The sequence below is a fragment of the Ambystoma mexicanum genome, chromosome 10 (assembly GCF_040938575.1).
Source record: "Ambystoma mexicanum isolate Mex_15411 chromosome 10, UKY_AmexF1_1, whole genome shotgun sequence".
NCBI lineage: Eukaryota > Metazoa > Chordata > Amphibia > Caudata > Ambystomatidae > Ambystoma > Ambystoma mexicanum.
The window spans coordinates 1096957962-1096981792 of NC_090932.1; the positions used below are offsets into that span (position 1 = coordinate 1096957962).

Sequence of the window (23831 nt, forward strand, 5' to 3'; positions counted from 1 at the left end):
CTCCTCGCTATGCGTGTATGAAGGTGAGCACTCAACACAATGTCTATGCCCCTCGTTATGCGTGTATGAAGGCCAGCACTCAACATGAGGTCTATGCTCCTCGCTATGCTCCACGCTATGCGTGTATGAAGGTGAGCACTCAACACGAGGTCTATGCTCCTTGCTATGTGTGTATGAAGGTGAGCACTCAACACAGGGTTCATGCTCCTCGCTATGCATGTATGAAGGTGAGCACTGAACACAAGGTCTATGCTCCTCGCTATGCATGTATGAAGGTGAGCACTCAAAACAAGGTCTATTCTCCTCGCTAAGCGTTTACGAAGTTGAGCACATAACACAAGGTCTATGCTCCTTGCTATGTGTGTATGAAGGTGAGCACTCAAAACAAGGTCTATGCTCCTCGCTATGCGTGTAAGAAGGTTAGCTCTCAACACGATGTCTATGCTCCTCATTATGCGTGTATGAAGGTGAGCACTCAAAACAAAGTCTATTCTCCTTGCTATTCGTGTATGATGGTGAGCACACAACACGAGGTGTTCCTCGCTATGCGTGTATGAAGGGGAGCACTCAACACGATGTCTAAGCTCATCGCTATGTGTGTATGAAGGTGAGCACTCAACATGAGGTCTATGCTCCTCGTTATGTGTGTATGAAGGTGAGCACTCAACATGAGGTCTATGCTCCTAACTATGCGTGTATGAAGGTGAGCACTCAAAACGAGGTCTATTCTCCTTGCTATGCATATATGAAGGTGAGCACACAACATGAGATCTATGCTCCTCGCTATTCATGTATGAAGGTGAGCACTCAACACGAGGTCTATGCACCTCGATATGCGTGTATGAAGGTGAGCACACAACACAAGGTCTACGCTCCTCGCTATGCGTGTATGAAGGTGAGCAGTCAAAATGAGGTCTATGCTCCTCGCTATGCGTGTATGAAAGTGAGCACACGACACATGGTTTATGCTCCTCTCTATGCATGTAGGAAGGTGAGCACACAACACGAGGTCTATGCTCCTCGCTATGCGTGTATGAAGGTGAGCACACAACACGAGGTCTGTGCTCCTCGCTATGCAGGTATGAAGGTGAGCACACAACACGAGGTCAATGTTCCTCGCTATGTGTGTATGAAGGTGAGCACACAACACGAGGTCTATGCTCCTCGCTATGCGTGTATGAAGGTGAGCACTCAACACAGGGTCTATGCTCCTCGTTATGCATGTACAAATATTGTCAAGTCTGTTGCCAATTGAAGGTGTGTCAGAAACAGCCCCTCTAATATAGGCATTTCTCTGTTCTGGGACCCCGCCTTTAAAATTCACTTCCTAGTCATTTGTGCTACATTTATTCTCTTCCCTCTTTACGTAAATCCCTTAAGACCTGTCTTTTCAACTAATGTTTCTTAACTGCTTTTTTTAAAAAAAAAAACTCTTAATTAAATTTTACAACATGTTTAACCATTCCCCCAACAATCCCTCTCCTCCCCCCCAACCCCCTGGAGGCAACTTCCACTCTGTCCCTGGTCCATTCCTCTCATGTATATATCACCAAAGTTCATTGTAGATCAAGCAGTCTTAATCGCTGCGGACACCACATCACCCCAAAGTCATCTTTAAGAAAGGCCAGTGTTTCCCCCCAGTCCGCTGCAAAGTTCTGCACCTTATTGTCCATGGCATATGTTGCCCACTCAAGGGCTATTATTTCCCAAATCTTTCTGAGCCAATCCTGCATCATGGGAACTTCTGGTTGTTTCCACCTTTGTGCTATTATCATCATAGCTGCCAGCGCCAAGATTACTCTCACCTTTTCCCTTGTTCTGGTTTCCCCTACTTCTGTGCTCCCTCTAATTCCCAAAAGGATCTGTTCCGGTGATCTACCGCCCCCTGGTCCATAGGCCTGATCCTGCGCCCTCTGTACCTCCCTCCAGAATGGTTCAATTTTCGGACTTCTCCACCAGATATGCTCCACTGTGCCCTCCATCCCACAACCCCTCCAGCAGTTCCCAGAGGTTCCCGGGTATATTCTGTGCAGGTGGGCCGGAGTGTAGTGCCAGCCAAGCAAGATTTTGTACCACACTTCTTGCAGTTGGGAGGCCTTTGCCAGCTTGGGTATCCTCCTCCACAACCTCTCCCATTCCTCCCTGCTGATGTCCCTCCCCAGGACCTGCTCCCACCTCCGCATATAGGTCCACTGTTGTCTGGCATTTGCGTTGTCCAGTATCTTGTAAAGGTTGGATATTAACCCCTTGGCCCTGTCGTTAGATAGGAGGAATTTTTCACATTTCGTTGTCTCCGTGGTCACTACTAGCCTGTTCGTGGGGTGTAGCACCCAATGCCTTATTTGCGCGTACCTTAGTCTCACTCCATCCTGTACTGTGAATTTCCTTTTGCAATCCTCAAAGGAGAGTATTCCCTCCCCTCGAAACATATCACTCAACTTCCTACAACCCCCGTCCTGCCATTGCTGAAATGCCCCCTTCTCCGTCCCCGGTGTAAAGTCCATATGGTTAAAGATAGGCGTGAAGGGTGATGGAAAGGTTGTTATCCCCTTGGTTCCCACCAATTTGTCCCAGTTGTCCGCCATGAGCTTGGTGATAGTGCTCTCGTACAAGTGCTTTGGTCTGTATTGTTTTGGTAACCATAGCACTTCTGCCAGGTTACAGTGTTCTACCGCTCTGTCCATCTTCACCCATTGCTTGTCTACTACTGGAAGTTCAGATGCGCTGGTAGTTGGCTTGGACCATTGTCAGGAATTTCCCTCTAAATCCCATTTTCTGCAGCACCCAGAACAGAAAGGGCCATTCCACGTGTTAGAATGCTTTTTCTGCATCCAACGCTAAGAGGACCGCGGGAGTGTCTGTTTGTTGTGCCTTTTCCACTAAATGGGCCACTCGCCTGATGCTGTCCGCCGTCTGACTGCCTCTGACAAAGCCTGCCTGATCTGGGTGGATCAGGTCCGGAAGGTAGTTCTCCAACCTGTTTGCCAAGATCTTTGTAAAGATCTTGGTGTCAATGTTTATCAACGCAATGGGCCTATAGGGAGTTCTCTCCTCATGATCCTTATTGGGTTTAAGTATAAGGGTCAGCTTAGCCTCCTCCATAGAAGGAGCTATTCTGCCCGTCAGCCTAAAAGTATTGAAAAGCGAGGTTAAGTGCGGGATTAGCTCCATTACGGATGTTTTATAAAAGGCTGCGGTATACCCGTCTGGACCCGGGGCCTTGTTCGGTGGTAGGGCTCTGATCACTCTTTTTATTTCATCCTCGCTGATTTCTCAATTAAGGGCGTCTCGTGCCTCCCTCCCAATTCTCTGCAACTGTACCCTTTCCAAGAACCTTTCCTGTAGATGGGCCTGGGGGTTTTGTGCGGTATAAAGAGTATCATAATATTCGGGTAACGCTTCCTGGATATCCCCCGATCCCATGGTCCACTCCCCCGTCCCTGTTTTCAGGGCTGCAATCGCGTTCCTTGATCTCGCCCCCCCTCAGTAGGCGCGCTGACAGTGCGTCTGCCTTATTTGCTTTGGCATAGTATTTTTGGCAAACGGTGAACAGAGCCCCTTTGGCCTTTTTAGTGCAGAGGACTTCTAGTTGCCCATATGCCCTTCTGTACTCTCTCATGGCGGACCTGGTTGGGGTCATGCCAGCCTTTTGCCTTGCTGCCTCCACCTCTGCTTCTAATTGCGCTTCCAACGCCTTCAGTTGCTTTACCCTTTGAGCGGACGCTGCTATCAATTCCCTCCTCAGCGTGGCCTTAAATGCATCCCATCTTATGTCTTCCCTCGTGTCCCCCTTCTTGTTGGTTGCAAAGAAGTTCTTAATCTTCTCCTCCATTTCCCCTCTGATTACCGGGTCTCTAAGCAGGGACTTGGGGTATTTCCAACCCCACACCCCTCTTTCCTTGCGTCCCAGCTCAAGGATGATAGAAACCGGCTTGTGGTCCGCAATCCCTATAGGACCCGTGTTCACCTCCCGAATCTTACCGACCAAGCCCGCTGAGACCCAGATATAGTCAATTCTAGACTGTGATCCATGGATTCCCGATAAGAAGTCTTCACTGTTGGCTGTCATTTCCTTGTCCACTTCTTGGAGGCCCTTTTCTAGTAGGTCTGTCCTCTCCCCCAGTTGCCGAACCTCCTGTCGGATCTCCCCTAGGGCTTTGTTCAGGTCGGACCGCATGAGCTGAAATTGGTCTTGGAACGTCTTTGCTAAGCTGGTCTGTAAAGCGTGCATCTCGCCCAGAAAGTCCTGCTTTGACATCTGGGCCAGACCGTCCGTGCCTCCGGAGGTGCTGCTTTCCGCTATCCCTTCCTGGTTGCTCTTGGCCCCGTCACTGGTGTCTTGTATGGGCCACATAGCATGGAGGGTGCCTGGGGTGTCACTCGGGACTTGGGTGGTCTTTCCCCCTCTTCCTTTGGTCTTGGTTGTCATGGTCCCCCTGGGCCTCCATGCCTGAGTGAATCCTCGTCATGGCACTGGGTGCTTCTGAGGCTTTTCTGCCTTCCCCCGGATCTCCCCTTTACCGGAGGTTTCCCCCCTCGTCCACCTCCTCTTGTCTCTCTTTTGCTGCTCTGTCTCCTCTCTGCCACTTCAAGCCACCCCAGCTGGGTCTCCGGAGCGGCCCCCTCTGGACCGCTGTATGCCTCCGACCGGCCCTGTCTTCCCCCTCAGCCGGGACTTCCGCCTCTTCTTTACCTTGGGAGAGTTGATTTAAGCAAGGGGTGTGTGGTGGGTGACACAATTCTGGAAAGGCCAACAGCAGAACAGATCCTGATGGTCCTGATGGAGACCGGAGGGGAGCACAAGACCACCACAGTCAACTGTTTATTGTTTGGGGATCTCAGGTTAGACTCGCGATCACTCAGGCCCCCTCAAGATTGGGCATCCCCAACAGCCCAGGGTACCTCGTAATCATGCTCAACCTTGTCTCCAGGTATTACGCAATGGGGATTTGTCCAGGTGTCCTCCTCTCTTCATGGCACATCGGGGGCTCGCACTCACCATCTCGCTCCACCTTCCCCTCAAGATCTCCCCGGCCTTGCCGCTTCCACACTCTTCTCCAGGGGTAGGGGGGAAAGGAGACCCGCCCACTCTTGGGTCTCTGACTTGCCTCTTATTCTGCTGTTGCCAGTCCTGCGGTCCGCATGCGGGGCACACTTCCTGCTGCGGCCCCTCTTAACTCTCTTTAGGGGCTGCGCCTCCCCTGGTAGTCGTGTGCCTGGGCCGTTGCTCTCTGCCGCTGGGCCTCCTGTTGTGCGCGGCTCCACTCCTCGCATGCCCCTCCTCGTTTCACAGACTGTGGGGCTCGCCTTGCTGCTCCTCTCCGCCGGTGCACGGGAGGTACCCGACTCTGCTCCACCTCCACTGCAGTCTGCTTCCACCGACCCGCGTCCTGGATACTTGCTGCCGGCGACCCTCTTCGCCGATGCCGGGTGGGTGCTTTCCTCTTCTGCCTCTGTCTGGCGATCACCTTCTCTCTCCTTCTCTTTGTGCCTGTGCTCTCAACTAGAGCGGCGCTCCGGGCCGGATAGTCCTCGGGGGGAGGGGGGGGCTTCACGTTGTGTTCTCCCTGACTACCGCTGATGCAGGGGCTTTTTTTCTATGTGGATCCGGGGTGCTGGTGGGGTGGTGGGGCACCTCCTCCAGCTCAGGATCGGAGGAGAGCTGTCGGCACGTCTACTCTGTGCCAGCGGCCATTTTGAACTCCCTTAACTGCTTTTTAACAATTTGTTCTTTTACAATTCTTATGAGTATTATTAATATCTGCACTCAGATACAGTGTATTCTGCCCGGCTTTTGCGCAATATACATTTAAAATCAAATTAAACTCCTCCTTCTTCCTGGCCATTGGGGCCTGGTTCACCACAAGAGGTTGCCTGTGCCCCGGCTAGTGCATAGGGTTACAGACTGCGGGAGGGTCTGTGCCCCTTTCAAGCTCCCACTGTGTTCCCAAGTTAAAACTCTCTGTTCCAAACACTTAAAGGAGGGTGGTTGATATCTCAGCAACTGATAGGGCAATGCATCAACGTTTGAGATTTAACAAGCCCACATTTGCATATTTGCATGCTGGTAGGGAATCTGAAGCCTCCCATTTGCTGCCTAACTGTAGAGAGCAGGGCTTGTACCCAACTTAGACGCATTGCCTCTGGGTTCGACCCAGACTTATCTCCCAATCCCTGCTCCTCTCTGGATACTGGAGGACGATCACGTACATCCTTGAAGCCACTCTTGGTCTTGGAAGAAGACTGTAGTCACCTCTGGACGTGTACAAGGCCACTCAAGCAGGAGGAAGAACCTGGTCACTGCCCAACATCTGCTTCCATGAACATAAAAAAAGGGCCGATAGACATGACATAATAGGCCTCTGCTGGTCCAACCTGGTCATCACTGGACAATTACAAGACCTCAAACCCCTTTCTCCCTGAGATACTAATGTCCAGTAATTGTCAATTTCTCCAACCTGGCTTGGATTCTTCACTGGAGGGGTTGTCCTCTTAAGACAGAACCTTTGTAGAGTGACTTTGACCTTTGGATTAGTTGAGGTTTTCGAGGATCAAACTCTGGACTTGTTGGACTCTGGACCCAACCCTTGGGACTCTGGACTCTTGGCACTCTGCATCCTGAATTATGTGCAAAACACCAGTTGACGGCTGTATCCTTTGCATTTTAATGATATGCTTCACAGCTGCGCTAACCTCGCACAAGTCATTATTATACATAGTTGCGTTTCTCGGTTCCTTTTTTTGTACTGAGATTTTTTAACATTTAACTATAAACAAGCAACATTGTTATAAATCTGGTTCACACTTTTGCATGCTGTCATGCATTCTTTTAACGTGTTATAATGTAATCTTTACTAATTCCGGCAGATTTGGGGGACAGGTCGGGCCAGCTGCTGACAAGCTGTCAAGACTTACTGCGGCCCTAGCATTTCCTATTTACCATTACCAGGGAGCAGATGAAAGAGTCAATTGCAACACAGTACCCCACTTAGGAACTTTATGAACGAGGGGTCTGCATTTAAGAGATGTATACGTGCGTCTCCTTGCATAGAATATCAATAGAAATGATCACTTAAAAAAGAAACATTGAATGAAATAAATAAAAGTGCGAGTGAGGGGCCAGGGAGCAGGAATAAGTAACCAACTTAGGACACCCAGTGAATGAGGAATGGGTGCGGCCTCTCAGCAGCACGACTCAGTTTGTGGCAGGGTTTTCTGGAGAATGTGGGCACGCATGGTTTCTTGGAGACCCCGAGGTTTGTAGGGACCCTAGGCAGTCATTCGTCAAAAATGCATGGCATATTTGACTGAATTTAGGCTGTACGAAAATCCTGTATAGCCTAAAAATGTGAACAAATATGCCATACAAATCATTACAGTGAAGAAGTGCAGCGGAGACTGCAGGAGTGTCCCATGCACACTTCTTCACTGTAATGTGATCAGGGGTTGCAAGGGTGTCCGCCGCTCCCGTCTCAATAAAGTTTTTTTTATTTTTTTTTAAAGGAAAAGTGGACCCTGCGGCGCTGGGTTGCGATACACGCAAGAGAAGGCGTCACAGAGGGATGCTGAAGATGGCAGCACAGAAGGAGGTGTGCGCCGACAGGAAAGTAAGGGGGTGGGGAGCAAAGGGATAGTCTGAAATGTTCATGGGAGAGAAAACCGAAAGTTATTTTTGATAAAATAACTTTCGGCCTTTTATCCTTTGAACATTTCAGCTTCGTGAAAATTGCGGTAAATCTAGACTGTGTGCACACTGAGGATTGTGGAGGACTCTGGTGTCCATCCATGGAGAAGGGGTTTGCAGTGATTTTAGGAGCCTGTGTGTCCTTGGGGTTGTGTTGGAATGCACCTCACCACAACTGGGATGGTCAAACTGGCAATATAATGGGATAGTGCAGATTGGAACTGTTAAACCGAGGGTGTTTTGGGGTGCTGCAAACTGGCAGTATCCTGGGATTGTCTAACTGTAACTTCACTGGAATAGTGAAAACAGGAAATAAAGTGTGTGTTTTTAAATGGGTGGATGCTGGAATTGTCCACATTGGCAATAGCCTGGAAAGGTGTGACAGTAAACTCAGAGATTCCTGGAATTTTGTTAACTGGGAACGTACAGGAATCGGGAAAATTGTGATAACTATGTGCATAATCTACTGTGTATATATACTTATACATTTTTTAGGTGTTAGTAACATAATTGTCTGCCCCACATCTGGTAGGCACGCCTTGAGCTACCTCTAATACGTGTAACACAGATTAATAGCAGAATAACAGCAGCAGTTTGGCTTCTGCAACATTGTATATTAGACTGGTACGTAGGCCCTCATGATTGATTGGCATTCTCTCCCAACCTTGGACATTCGGCTTGTTAGCAGCACGTGAGCAAAATGAAACCCAGGTGCGGGGAACAACATCAGACTACTACCTGCTTGGTCAATCAGCCTACCATTAAGCCAAGACTTCTTCTTTGCAGTTGGCCTTGCTGACTGTTCTCTTCTCTGGGGCTTTTAAGGGAGTCTAGGTACATCGCTATCTTCAGTTGAAGCTTAATGAATAGGCTGCAATAGGCTGCAAATTTGAAACTGGAAACGTGTCAGTCGTGAACACTGGTGATATGCCCGAATAATGAAATCTGGAAATATACCGTATTGGTAAAACTGGGAATACCCTGGCAAAGTATGGGAATGAACTCGGGATGTGCACTGAGATGTATTTATTTCATGTTATATTTACAACATATGAATATGTGTTAATTGTGGGGCCCGCCTTTAAACAGTTATGTGCATTAACTCTTAATGTTGGTCGAATTTGGTATCAAATTGATAGCATTACATGTGTGTAATATTGCAGGTAATTCTTGCTAACATTTCACATGCAGGTAAGTCTTGGGTAAGTTCTTATACATGGATGACAGTTCTCATATAAATGAACCTTGAAACGGAAGATGATATAGAATTGATAGTGATTATGCTCCAGGTGCGTTTACTTCGTGAAAAGGCAATATTCGAAGCAAGATCCTTTTCAGCTCCAATAGTTCTAATTTGGGGGCCTTTAGTAGGGGATGGGTACATTCTTTTTGCTTTGGAGAACATGCCCCATTATTATTTTTTCACATTCCTTTGACGTATTTCATTTTTTATATATTCGGGGAACTTCACCCTGATTTTAGGAGCATTTTGTGTAGAAGACAGAGAGAGTATATGTGCTGACTGACATACTTGCCCTTTCAGCCTCTGGCCCTAGGAAATAACCTGCTTGAGTTAAGATGGACGCCAAGGAGCAGGCCATCTGACCAGGGTGGTCTTAGGAATGTCCGAGGCAGCGTGAACCCGTGTGATTTCTGGAACCTAGAGGAGGGCTTCACTGACTCATGCCTGAGCTTCTGTAATCTGGCTTTATTGAGCGGAAAAGCGAAAGCTTTGCTCTTTAAATCTGACTGTGTCGATGGCAAATCGTCCTAAAAAAGATGTAGACTATTCCAAGTATCCCGGAAATGTGTACAGCTAAACTAAACTGTTACTAACAATGCTACTGTTTAACTCCGTTTTTGGTAAAATTGAAGAACTGGGACAAGATTCCACCATTCTGGACTTCTGTGGGTTTTGCCATTGCAGTATGTCTTCTATGTCAGTGCGCTCACCATTGAGACCGTCTCAGGGCTTACTGTTTTTGTGCTGTAGCCATAGGCTCTTTTGAATAATGCTCTATTTTCTATGTCTATAGTCTGCTCCACTTCCTGATTTTGTTAATCTGGTCACTCTAGTTGTATTTTCTCTTTGTTTTATTATTTAATATTTTCTTCTGTAGAGGGGTTAAGAAGAGGCTTCTCTTTTATATTTTGTGTTTGTAAAGGGCGATTTTTTTAAAGTTAAGGTCCAAAGTTGAACTTTTAGCTTGGGGACTAGCCATTCCATATTTACTGTTTGTACAAAAGCATTTGAAGTTTACGTTTGGGGCCTACTTTTCTGGAAGAGGTAAACAGCTGTCACTAGTGCCAGTGCAATTACCACATTTGCACTTATTTTAGTGCATTGAAAGGATTTGCGTGACTGTTCGCGCCAGTGAAATGATGACCACACTGGTGCTTTTGTTACTTCCAGTGCTAACTCTTGTTCAAATGTGGTCATTACACCACTGCTAAGAGCAGTCGTAATGGCACCGATGCTACAACTATCAATGCTGCTGCAAAGGCCAGACTGTGCAGGCCGCACCAGTAGCACTTAGGCAATTCTGTGCTGTTGGTAGCGCATAACTAAAGAACAGACTATTTTCAGCCCTGGCACCCAGACTTGAATTACGTGGGTGTTAGGACTGGTGCAATGACCACACCTGTGTTGGTGTTAACACCAGTGATAGTAACAGTGTCATTGCCCCAGTATGAAGACCAGTTTCCCATTAACCCTGCATGATGAATACAATAAATGTTGTCACTGTGCAGGTGCTACCAAAAGCAAGAACATGGGAGCCATGCTAGCCATATGACGGTTAATGTGCATGTTATGTTATTCACTTGTTATACTGCGCGCATCAGCACCGTAGTGGTTTTACGGCAGCTGGCCTTGTCCAAAAGGTGGCATATTGCGACCGTGCCAGAGTGATGGCAGACCTTAGTGTGTGGAAGGGGAGGTTTGGAGAGGAGGTCATAGGAGCGAGAAATTAGACAATAGAATGACCAAAATCAGAGAGGAAAAACAATTGGGATGAGTGGAAGGGATATGGTTGTCAAAGTAGGGATGCGTGTTTCTCAAATATTGAAAAATATGTTCTGAAATGAATCACTGCTCCCTTTCAAAACACATCCCAGACTATCCTGCTATTGACTTGCAGACGGGTCAGGTTAGTCAATGCATGCTGACTCTACACCAGTCAGCATGCAAGCCAAAGCAGACATTGCCTCATGCCAGGGTCTTTACTGTGGTGCCCACTCCAGGCTGCAGCCTTTCTACATGTCCGGGTCCTGGACCACGTTTGGGAGAATGAACCTCCTCTCTTACGGACACCGACAGCAGGTGGCATATTACATTGTTAGAGGACAATCAAGGCAGGTGAATGATTGGTTAGCTGAGCATAATGGGAATCAGCCATGATATGCTAATGAGCCATGTTATACAAAAAGGGAAGCCATAGTGCAACTAGGAACGTGGGAATCAATCTGGTACTTACAAAACCAAGTATTCCTGTTGGGTATGAATTACACTCATTTGTAAAGAAAGGAGTTAGATCAATTAGTCTACGGTACTGTTCTTTTTAAATAGAACCATTTATCAAACAATGGGAATTGTTTTAGCTCTCTTTTGGTGACAGTATTTACATATTTTTCAGTAAATTTATTGGGAAAGTTCTAAAGCACAAACATATTTGTAATCACTCCTCGCAAAAAATATAAAGGAATGGTTTATTACAATATTATAGAATTAAATTGACCATTAAGGTACAGACAACATATAAACAAATGATGTACAAAGAAAGGGAACTCTATGGACCTCAAACAAATCATAGTCTCCCCCACACATGCCAAAGGCCACATGATCAACCTCATCTTCACCTCATCACGGCTCAATACCAGTACAGACCCACATCCCATTGACAGGACTAACCACACTGTGTTCCTCTACCCTCATCACACACACATCATAGACACATAAATGTCATATTAAATGCCCTTTGATTGAATGCCACTCTTTGAAGAACTTCCCACTAGACATCCTAGACCTTAGTGACATCCCCCTTTACAGGGGATGCCACAGACCTTCTAGAATCATTGAACGGCTTTGCCATGGACGTAGTCAACGCCAACCTACCCCGAAGCCTAGCCGCGCTAAAGCCAAACCATTTGCCCCAGTGTAGCACACCCAAGCTCACCTTCAATAAACACTCAATCAGATCCTTGGAAAAGCAGTGGGCCTAAACTACATCTTGGATGACACCTCATCCTTCAAATCCCTGCACACTGAACACAGATACATAACCTTCAAGGCTAAGGCTGCTTAATACGACTCCACCATCGAGGCAGCCTCAAACAGGAGCAAAGCCTTATTCGAAGCAGTCAAGCACTGCGCAAAGTCCATACCCAACCCGAAGGTGCCGGCTTCACAAGTAAAATATGACAGAATCAATACTTTCTTCATAAACAAAATAAACAGAATCAGAACTTGCATCAACACCTCGAAGTTGGGAAAAAAAAGCCTGTATTCCATCCCCTCCCACAAACCCCCCCTTGGACCAACTTCCTCTCCCCTATACCCAAGGATCTGTCAGATACATTTGCCTACCTCAAACCCAGCGCTTATCTGGATGATACCATTGCATGCTTCATTATCAAACAATTCCATGGTGCAGCGCTCAAAGTGCTTCTCTGCATTGTGAACGCAACCCTCAATAAAGGCTCAATCCCAGAAGCATTCAAGACATATGACTGCTCTTAAAAGAAGCCCACACTTGACCCATAGGACAAACGAACTACAGACCCATCACAAGCCCCCTGCCTCGTTCATCAGGAAGCTCATAGAACAACTATGAGCTAAAATGAACAATTTGGCCTCCCCTCTGACTATCAATCTGGCTTCTGTCCTAAATTGACTACCCAGACTGGTGCCATCCAAGTAGTGGGTGACTCATTGCAATTTATCGACACAGGTGACTCGTGCCTCCTAGTCCTCTAAGACCTCTCTACTGCTTTTGACACTGTTGACCATTTGACACGCAGAACATGCAGCTGTTTCTCAAGGACAAAGGCCCCCAAGAACATCAGCCACCCCAGTGAGTGCCGAAACACCATCCAAACCTGTATGTCGAATGACTACCTTTAGCTTAAACCACCAAGACTGAGTTCATCTTCATCGGTCCCCCTGCCGAACAACAACACGTCCACAAGTGACTTGATGATAGGAAACTGGAAGGATTCAACCTGCAGCTGTCAGACTCAGCCAAATCCCTAGGCGTCATTGTCCACAGCATCCTCCCCTTCCAACAGCACATAGCCAAGAAAACCGAATTCACATGGGTACAGATATTCACACTACAAAATCAAGTCAAGTTTAGGAGGGCATTTCCCCCATCAATGTGAGCGATCACGAGAGCCTAAACCGCCATGCGACAGTGGCTGATGACATCACGCCACGCTGCACCAGAAACACTACCAACATGCCGTGCCTGGCCCAATTTTCTATTCAGCTGCCCTGACATCTTGCTGAGTCTTGCCATAATTTGAGGCCCAATGCAATATTTTGCAACATTTTGAAGGATTGGGGCAGTGGCGCAGCAGTGTTTAAAAGGAGCAAAGCAGCACATCCACTCATTGCAGTTGGTTGCCACCATGCCATCATATTGTGCCCATTTAAAAGCCACTCAGGGGTAAGAGAGAGCCGCCCACACCCAGTGCACGATCAGTAGCGACCTGCAAGTTCCGCCATGTTTGCTCCTTCTATGGGCTCAGAAAACACTGGAATCCTAATTCCGTATGCAGGCGAAAGAGAAGGTGCAGAAGTACAAAAAGCGACCACGTTTGGTGGGGCATATCTTCTACAGGGGGCTCAAAGAGGGGTTCTGGATACCAGCGAAGGGTTTAATGGGGTCTGTGGTCCCACGGAATCAAGTGTCTGCATTGGCAGAGCCAATGATCCACAGCATTTTATTTCCCAAGAGGGCGTCATTTAATGATGCGATTTATGTTGGAGCTTGCGCGATGTGTGAGGAATTCGACCATCCGCACAGGGAAGAGTGCGCTCGCCTGGGCTTTTGGGATTTTTTGATAAATGGAAATGAATGATGGGAGACCAACCTCAGAGAAATGAGAACAGAAAATATTGTCGGCTGACGCTATGACCCCGTAATTCGTATTTTTTGCAATAATGTCCAATGATGACTTCTAGATATATATTTCCAATGTGCTATAATCTCAAAGTATGTCTGAAACAGCTGACACGTGTTTCGGCCCTCGTGGCTGTTTTCAAGGCAACTGGTTCAACCGAGTCAAAAAGGTTTCCTTAAAAGTCCTCACGTAAAATGCGATTGTATATTAGAGAAATTAGTGTGGCCATTCTGCACCTATTTCATCTGCTTCCCGAACAAAACACACACCTGTACTGTGGGAAGACACAGCCTACAGGCGCCGTCTTCCCCTGTCATATTCACATGGAATGTGACAGCCTTGGGTACATCAAAGCATTCCAAGAAGGGGGAAGGCACACCTTCCTCCAGCCATAAGCAGCCTAATTAAAATATCAAAGGCTCCATGGATCTGCATTCCTTTGTTCTCTGGCTGGTGGCAGTGCATACTAATGAGAGATAATTGAGGCAAGCCTGCCGAGTGGGCTTGGTTGCCAGAGGGACAACAGGAAGGCAGGACTAACACCCCTTTGGTGTGCAATGTGTCAACTTGAAGCTAGTTTCCACCCTTCTGTATGAAAGGCAGTTAAATGCATGTCTGGGTCTGCTATATACCATAGGCAAACCCCTGCAGAGCTGAACCCTTTCAGAGTGGAGAAGTATGTGGTTTGGGGGAGACAGGAAGTCTGCTCCCAAAACATACTTCAAGGCAAAACCTGTGCTTTAATCAAGAGTCACAGAGGGCTCTGTTAACCAGAGAGACACTTTGATCTACAACAGACAGGAAGATAAGTGGGACATAGGTTTATGTTGTCACCCCTTGTCTGTCCTGTTGCAGAACACTCTGGTCCTGACCTCATGCATAACAGAAGATTGTTGGTGGTGACCCAGAATTGGTTCATTAAGGTATGCTTAGCCTACACCAATTACTGGGGCCCATTTGGCTTTAAAAGAGGGCTGAACCCCTCACTTGGCAGATCATCTGAAGACTTTGCAAGGATTAAGAAGAGGGACTCATTTGGACCCGAGCTGAAGGTACAGTCTACCTTACATCTTCAGCCAGTGAAGGAAGGACAGGAGTTCTAAGAAGGAAGGAAGAGCCCTCACCTAAACATCTCCCATGGAACAGAGAGAGATACTAGACTCAGAGGACCCGTCCAGCAGCTCCAGAGCCAGTACCCAGCCAGCACATAGTGTGCCCTGCTAGGTTCTGACAGCAAGCTTCCTAGGTGGGAAAGTGCCAGACAGTCTCTTGACAAAGGACAAGGCTGTTGCCTACTAACACCCTCCTAAGCTTTGCGTCGTCTGCCTTGAAAGGACACAAGCCCTGTGAAGAAGGTAGGAGGAGTGCCACACAAGCATCATCCAGCGTCCATCTGTATAAGGACAATTTTGAGACGGTCAAGTCCTTGAACCGCATACGCCTGCACCACTGAGTGTTGTCACGCTGCAGTCACACGAACCGTCCGAGGCGCCTCGACCAGCATTCCCAATCCACCAACCAGTACAAAACTGAGATTCTTGGCCCCGAGCCTCCGCACCAGACAGCCAGCAGACGTCCGTCCAGCCTCGCTTGCCGAACTGCCCGCCGTCTGGTACCCGCAGCTGTCTCCCGCCACTAACTCTGTCTCAAGGGCTGAGAAGCGACCCGGAACCACCTCGGCGATGTCGACCACCAAGAACTTCTTCATTGTGGTTCTGCCTCCCGGTCCTTCTCCGAAGGTCGCTAGAGACCGTTAAGACCCTTTGCCCCTTTGGTGCTGGAACCAAATAATCTTGAACTATAAAACTGATTACTTTACCAACTACCCTCCTGCCAGTATCCAGAGTGCATCCCTTTCCTTTTTTTTTTTTTTAATTTTTTTATTGTATTTGGTTCATCAAAAGAAAAGAACATTTATCATTTCATTAGAACCTTTACAAATGTAACATTCCTAAAGATGGGGAAAGTAGACAAAATAAAAATAGTTTAAAAGAATTAATACCCATTTACACACATTGATTTCAATAAAATAAGTCCATTCTCCCCATTTCTTGAAACTCGACGTGGGCTAATTACCTGCATCTCCTTTAGTCTGCAAATTAATTTCGGAACAATAAAGGATGCATTTGACCTTCCCCTTTTCCCAACATTCCACAATAGTATTCTCGTGATCTGACATTCCTTGATATAGGTTAAGCTACCTCCCAACCCCTCAGCCCTTAACCTGGCCATTTCCCAACATAATTAATTTAACATGTTCAGATTTCCCAATATTTCAACCACTGTTGCTGTTAGCTGGATTTCTTGGCCTGCAATCATTCTTTCCCAAAGATGCTCTGAGACAAGACCCACCTCCTTATATGTGAATCTTCTTAATTTCGCTAGCCTCAAGTGCCAAGTCCCTTCACACTCCATTAGGATATGTCGAAGTGATTGGAGTCTTGAATCGGAGCATACTTTACATAGTTTGACCGCAAGATCTTCCTGCTTTCTTATTGCCAAGACCTCCCCAGTCGGGACAAAGTTCAATCTCACCCATAAAAAATTAGATTTTATTCTGGGGTCGGGATATTTTACTAAATAACGTGGCAAATGGCCTATGTTTTTTTCTGCCGTCAAAAACGCATTGCGTGGCTTGGAGCTTCTAACCAGAGAGATAGTTTTGATCCAGTCTAACCGCTCCAAGTCCCGTTTTACCTTGAGAGGGTTGGTTATCAGCGTTTCAAGATCTGCATTTACTCTGTCCAGTATGTTTTTTGCTTTTAAATCCAGCTCTCTCAGGATTCTATATGTTGCGCCTTTCAAATGAACGCTGACATTTTCATACAGGGAGACTGGTTTAGGACACATTATCTCTCTGTGCAATGCGATTAATTTCCATTCTGCACGGCATTCTAAAGAAACAGGACCCAGTTCAAACCGCAAGTTCCACCCAGATGTACTCCTAGGTAGGTTAAGAGAGACTTTCCAAATTCGACCTTCTATTCTGGCCCAATTTGCACTCCAGAGTGAGGGTTTCGCTTCTAAGCCATACAAGATAACCAGAATGATTTTGGCTACATAATATTTGATCAATGGCGAGACGGAGAATTTGCAATATTTGGCTTAGATTTTTTTCATTTGGGGGATCAGTTTATAGGCCTTGGAAAGGATATCATATTCCTGATTTCTCGGGCTGGCATAGATTTTATAGCCTAGATAGATTAGCTCATTCACTCGTGGTATAATCTGCCCGTTCAAAGACCAGTTAGTTATCGAAGCTTATTTTCTTTCTTGGGTGTTTAAACACAAGAATCTTCGATTTTCCTTTCCTTCGGGAAACAGTCTGTCCTCTGTGCTCCTTTACAGTGTGGGTTGTAATTTTAGTGTGCTAGAACTGTCTGTTGTAGTAATAATAAAGTAGATATTTTTATACAACCTTGACTGGAAAGTCTCTTCTATCATTAGGTAATAATTTTATACTCGCTGTGTTGCAACTAACCAATGATCCACGACCTTACGAAGATAAGCCTGCCGTTCCGTCCACGTTACCAAAATTGGACAAGGAGGTCTTAGAATTCATTTACATTCCAATCTGCTCGGATCCCTTCTAGTGTACTAGAGGTGTGGGGTTGATTGATGGTTTAGGAACCGATATTCATCCCTGGACCACTGGTGCCCCGGAAGTTGATTCGTCACACAGTGTGTTATGCTTCGTTTGGCCAGGCCTTGGATTGTCTGTGAAATTTGGGCATGGATGTGTTAATCGCAAAGGCAGACGTTGGGTCGCCATTCCAGTTGCTGCTGGTGCATTTGAAGGACCACCATTTGCTGGGTTTTCATTGTGAGGGTCAGTATTAATACTTCAAGTGCATGCTGATCAGTTGTTCAGTGCTGTGCGTATATTTCGAGAAGTTCCGTGGTTTTTTTTAAAGGACTTTTTTCTTGGACGATTTCTTTATTCTAGGTCTCCCAGCTTCCTGGGAGTGCAAGCACTGCAGGTGTTTCAGCAGGAAACAGAGATCTTGGGGGTGCCACTGCCCCAGGGGACGATGGAAGAGCCACCAATGTGATTGACGTTTCTGGGACTTGAGCTGGATTCAGAAGCAGGGCTGTGCTGGCTGCCAGAGGAGAAAGTGTGCGCATTTAGAGAGTCTGTTGAGTTTTGAATAAGCGAGGAAAGTAACGCCTTGGCAGGTGCAGGTGATGGTCGGACAGTAGAATCTTCCCTTGAGAATTTTGCTGATGGATAGGCCGTTCTGTAGGTCTTTTGCGGGGACCATGAGAAGCTTGCGGGGATAAACAACACAAGACTAGGTTGTCCAAGGAAGTTAAGGCATGTTTGTGCATCTGGGCATCGTTTTTTTGGATTTCACTGGTTCATTGGTTTGGCCAGTGGAGGTGTTGAATGGTGAAATTGTTCCATTTAACGAAGTCATGATTAACATTGGCTTTGATGCCATTTTGGACAAGCGGTAGTGAATGCCCATTCGGAGTGTGTCCGGGACGGTGTGGTGTGTCAGGTGTACTTTCTGGAGCTTTTTCTCAGCGTGGTCACACTGCATTTTTGGGGGTCCATCTTGCAGTATGTGAATGTGGTTATTTGGTCTGACAGGATGTCCATAGTGCTGGCGATCAATCATCAGAGGGTGACGCTCAAAATGGTGTTGAGGTTGCTGAAGGAGATAGAATATACTGCTGCCTGGGCAGAATATACGGTACATTATGCTTTGTCTTGTCACAAGATCCAGGAATTTAGGCAGAGGAGGAGCAGATGACTGGATTCCCAGAAGCACTGTGGAAGCGTGGTGCATGGCACTCCCGCAGTTGATAGCGGGGTCGTTAGCAGCCAAGGTGTGGACCAGGGATTTCTTGGTTAAGGAGGTGCTATCTTGGTGAGGGAAGTTACAAGGACCAAGAACAGACCGGAGGAAACCTTTAGATGTACAGAAATTGTGCATGGTTATTGCAGCACTTTGGGGGGGAGGGTCTGCTTTGACCAGTTTGAATTGTTGATATTTAGGGCAGTATTTGTGACAGCATTCTACAGGGCTTTCTGAATTGGGCAGTTGGTGCCGCAAAACAAGGGCGATATTCCAGGAGTCCTGGGAAGGGAGGGTTCCTGATGACAGAGTGGTGCACATCTGGGTGACTAAGTCCAAAATGGATCAGGAGGGACAGTGGATGAGGGAGTTACTTGGGTCGAGCACAGAACCCTGCTTCATGCCCAGTGGAGGTGATGTTGGCTTAGCACAGGTAAACTTGGGCAAAGACCTGCTATGCCTACATGGGAATGGGTTGTGCCTGTCACATTTTCGGTTTAAGAGCGTACTTCAACATACCCTTGAGGTGACAGACTGTGGTGAGTTTGGGTACTCATCCCATTCTTTCAGGATTGGTGGAGCCACAACAGCAGCTGGCCTATGGTTGGGGGAGGAACAGGTAAAGTGATAGGGGGATAGAAGTTGTTGAGATATGATATGATATGATATAAGGTGCTTAATACCCAGAGGTTTCTAAGCACGGACCCGGGGATTGAACTTGTGTTGCTCCATGTCGTCTTGATTCCAGGGTGAGCACGTTGCACCAGGGCTATTCTCCCGAGACAAAGGGCCTTCAAACGCTACGTGAGTCCATACCTGGTATAAGGGGGCTGGGTGATGCTGGATGTGGAGGATTATCATGGTAACTCTGTGGGACAATGGTGCCATTTGTTTATTTTCTCCTGCACAGATGATGCCGGCCAGCGGGGTGGTGTGGATTGTCACTCCTTAATGAAGAGGGCATGCAACCTTCTGCAGGAACAGGGTCTTGGCGACGAGTAGTGCATGAAGGGTCTGTCTGTCTTTTGGATTGGGGTCAGTGGCCTGCCAGTGCATCAATTGAGGGGTGCTTTGATCGAAAGCCAGGATCAAGTGCAACCTGTCCCTCTCGGATTTGGTGATGATTACTCATGTGGGAGTTAACGATTTGGCGCCGCTGCGTCAGAAGCCCCTGGAGAGTCTGATCTGCGAATTCTCTTGGTTTGGCAGATTTTGCTCATGAGCTATTGTGGCATGGTCCCAACTGATACCCAGGTGCATATGCGCAAGGCCACTGAATGTGTCTGCAAGAAATTTGAATGGCGAGATTGTTCAGCTGGCATCTAGCTGCTGGTGTTTGATAGTAGTGGCTCACAGTTGCTCTCGGGTCATGGCGTGTTTCATAGGGATGGAGAACCTTTGTGTAGGAGAGGGGTGAGGATCTTTATCGATGGACTGAGCGTGATTGCCGATGCGGCATGACCAGGGGAAATTATTAACCCTGGGGAGACGCGTGCCATTCTGGGGGGAACGCCCTCAGACTGGTAGATCTTGGACACTGTGGCTGATAGGCGCATGCAAGAAGGACTGCTTGGTCAATGGAATTTGCCACTATGGTTGGTTCTGAAGGTGGGGCCATCTGGTGAAGTTGTCTGGCCAACGTTCACTGGATGATTCCGTGCTGGTAGAGAACATAGGGGCGGGGAGGCAGGATCGGGAGACAGACGGTTTAGGTTTAGGGGTTTACAAGTCACCTGGTATCTCGCCCAGGGCATGGCCCCATCCATGCCGGATAAGTTGTTTGAAGAATTAGAAGTGATGTAGATGTTAGCTGCTGAACTGTGATGAAAAAATGTCTGATTTGATGTGAAGTTTTTAATCTCCTACTGAATTGTATGATTAAATGCAGCCAAGTAACCAACCAAAGGGTTGTCTTGGTGGGCATTGGCCCGTGCCCTACTCAAGATGGCAAGCCCCTGCAAAATGCTGTGTGGTGCGATTGGGGGGGCGAGGTTGGGTATGGTATGATGGTAGAGTTTCTGGTGCCATGTGCCGTGATTTCATCAGCTGTCGCTGTGCTTCCCAGAAGTGAAGTTTCGTGGGTGTGGGGTGGTGGCGCGTCGGAAAGTGGGGCCAAAAAGGAACAGCGCAAGCCACCCAGTTAAAGCAGTTAGTTCCCGCTGTGCCGGCATTCCCTCCATATCGAAAAGCCACCTAGCGGAAGGAGAGATCCTTCCGCACCATTATCCAACCTCACTCCCCTTCCTTAGATTTGTGGGGGGTGCAGTGGTGGAAAAGGGATGCACAATGACTGATTGGTCAGTGGAATTTGGCTCTTCGTTGGTCCTGAGGGTCCTGGCCATCAAGTGAAGTTGTCAGGCCAAAGGGTTAGGTGAGCATAGGGTCATGGGGAGCAGGATCAGTCAGTTTAAGTTTAAGGGTTCACCAGTGTCATGTTATTGCTCCTAGGGAGTGTGACCCCACCCCACACCACCACCCTGCCACACGTTTATTACAATGTGCTATGTGTGTCCACGCTCACTCAGGAATGATTCAGTTTGGCCATGTAATCACAGGACTCCCATGTCACAGAAGACATTAAATTCCAGTATGGGGCTATCCATTTAAAACCTAAGGAACTATGGGAGTTGTAGTCTTTGTTCAGTTCAATTGAACCGTTTGCACTGAATCTCAAGCTAGAATGCATTGAAAAGGGAAAGCCCAGCACAGAACCCCGTTGCCTGCAGGGGCAGGCAGCTAACTCTTCTCGACGCCTCTCACGAGAAGGCCATGCTCATGCTTTCATTCATTTGCTGTCCCGCGTTGCTGGCTCGCCCTGGCCCTTTCTCTGCGAGTACAGATGTGCATTTCAGCCGCTTATGCTCTGATATTTCATGTGGAAATCCTCTTTGTACAGGCGAGTGTGTCGAGTGCTATGTTACACGCCATGAATGGGTTTTTGTTCGGGGGCGAGGTCCCCTGAGGGTAGATATGCCTCGTCTGTGTGTTTATTGTTGTAAAGGGGATTGAATGTGAAATGTTCTTCTAATGCAAAGAGTGAGGGCGCGCCTGCGGGGCAACCGGGAGCTTTAAGGGCCAATTAAGGATCCATGAAGCTGTGTCAAAGACGGTCATGTGCTAGAGTCAGTTATTTGAAGGCTGGTAGGGCTGGGGTGAAGTCAGTTACATGTCAGGCCAGTGTTTGTGCCAGAATCAAGAGTAGGCCGGATTGCTACTGGGGCCTTTGAATGGCCATTAGGAGTAGGACAGTCACATGCCACTTCTCTGGAAGGCAGGAATGACTGTGAATAAACCAATCACGCGTCAGGCTCTGCATGGCAAGAAAGGTTGGGGTGATTAAATTGCGTGCACGCGGTTAAGCTGGCACACAGACCACTCAACCCAAGTCCCACTGACCTTTCTGAATCCCAGCACTAATGCAAAAGCTTCTACTCTTTTCATATTGGTCTGTGAATGAATGCCTCTGCAAATAGGATGAAGGTGAATGTGGTATCAGTTGTTAAAATAACTCAGCAAATAAGTATCGCCCTCAGATATATTTGTGCAACCATTATGCATCCTGTAATTTGGGCAGGGTTGATGCTTTCGAGGGCGATAAATTGGGTACCATTATAGCATTAAATTGGACTATGATATACGTATTGTGAGTGTTTAGAAGTGGAAGAAATCCATTACACTGTACAAAATAAAACATGAGGATATTTTTGTAGGTCACCTGGCAGCACCAACCTAGCTGATATAAAGTTGAGTCCCCGTCTCTGACGAGGACAAGCCTAGGCAGAGATTGTGCATTTGACCAAATGGTGAAAGGGGACTTGTGGGGGCATGGCTTGACGCCGAGGGATGATGGCGGCCTGGTTGCGTCGCTCCGACCCACCTGTGGCCTAACACAAGCATTTTCTTCCCTTACCGTGTCTTTCTTTGCTCCGTTTTCTTCTGTCCCGGGGCGTCGCTTGGCTAATGTTACTCTCCCGGCTATGAACATTGAGCGACTGCTGCTAACTACAACAGCCGCCCACTGTGAGGTAATTTCCGGCGTTGCTTGGAACGTGATGAGCCGGCTCGGGCCTTTTTGGCCCCATTTGGATGTGCAGCACTACCACCCAATGTTTTCAGCTAATCGCACATGTCTTGAAGCAATTTCGACATATTCAACTAAGTTTTCCTTCATCTCGATATTATACAGACTTTTTTTTTCTTTTTCTTCTTTTTTTTCTTCTTTTTCTCTTCCTCACACCTCTAAGCATTTAAAGATATCGTACGTGTTTTTGGTGGGAATACTCTTACAAGAGCATTACAGCCTTGCTGATGTTTACCTGATGTATCAAGGATAAAGCTTTTCCTCTATTTGCCATTTTGTGGAAATCTGGGCTTTATGCTATCTGATGCTTCTCAAATTCCAACGCTGCCTAGTATATTGTGTGGTGCGCATTTTTCTACTTGGAAGCTACATTTGTTTCACATTCATTTCGAAATATTAAATCTAGGTTTTCTTCAGTGTGGCATTGTGTGGACATTTCTGTGGCTGCTCTCTGATACTCTTGGAATTTAAGCACAACCTGAGGATTTTTAGCACCCTCATCTTTCTACGTTGCACACTTACATCACAACAACTGGTACTGTGGCTACTGGCAAGGGCAATCAAAAAACACTGTCAATAAAGAATTAACCCCTTTCTCGGCCAATCTTAAAGGCCTAAAAGTGACTCACCTCCACCGCTCTCACCCGCCGACCTTGTCATTGAGGTCATTTTACAGGAAATTAGAGCATTAAAACATTTAATTGAAACTACTAACCAGAAGTTACAGCAACTGGATGATAGGTGGAAGGGCGTTGAAAATAAGATGGATGAAATGGAGAGAAGGGTTGGCTTTGGTGAGGATGTTTCCCCTAGGGTGGTGCTGCTTGAAAAAACAGTTATGGATCTTCAGAGACATAATGAGAAGTTGGACAATCAGAGAAGGCGCAACAATCTGCATTTCACTGGTTTGACAGAGGGGTGCCAAGGGGCTGACCCCATTGCGTTCCTACAAAAGATGCTGCCAGATCTGCTTCACCTACCACTGGATACTTCTTTTAACATTCAGCGTGCCCATCGTATTGGCCCTGTAAGAAATTCTACATCCTCTAACCACCCTCCCCGTATGCTATCTTCTATTTACTTGAATTTACACAGCTTCAACTCATTATCTCTAAGGACAAAGAGAAAAACCTCCTTAGTT

At 47.1% G+C, this 23831-nt stretch overlaps 1 long non-coding RNA gene across 1 annotated transcript in view; it reads left to right on the plus strand.

The window, feature by feature from the left end:
- Positions 1–7519: 7519 nt before the first annotated feature.
- Positions 7520–23831, plus strand: part of LOC138492019 (uncharacterized) — a 204143-nt gene continuing 187831 nt past the window's right edge. Inside the window, exon 1 of the long non-coding RNA XR_011276129.1 lies at positions 7520–7607. This is a non-coding gene — a long non-coding RNA (uncharacterized lncRNA). The remainder of the gene's footprint in view (positions 7608–23831) is intronic.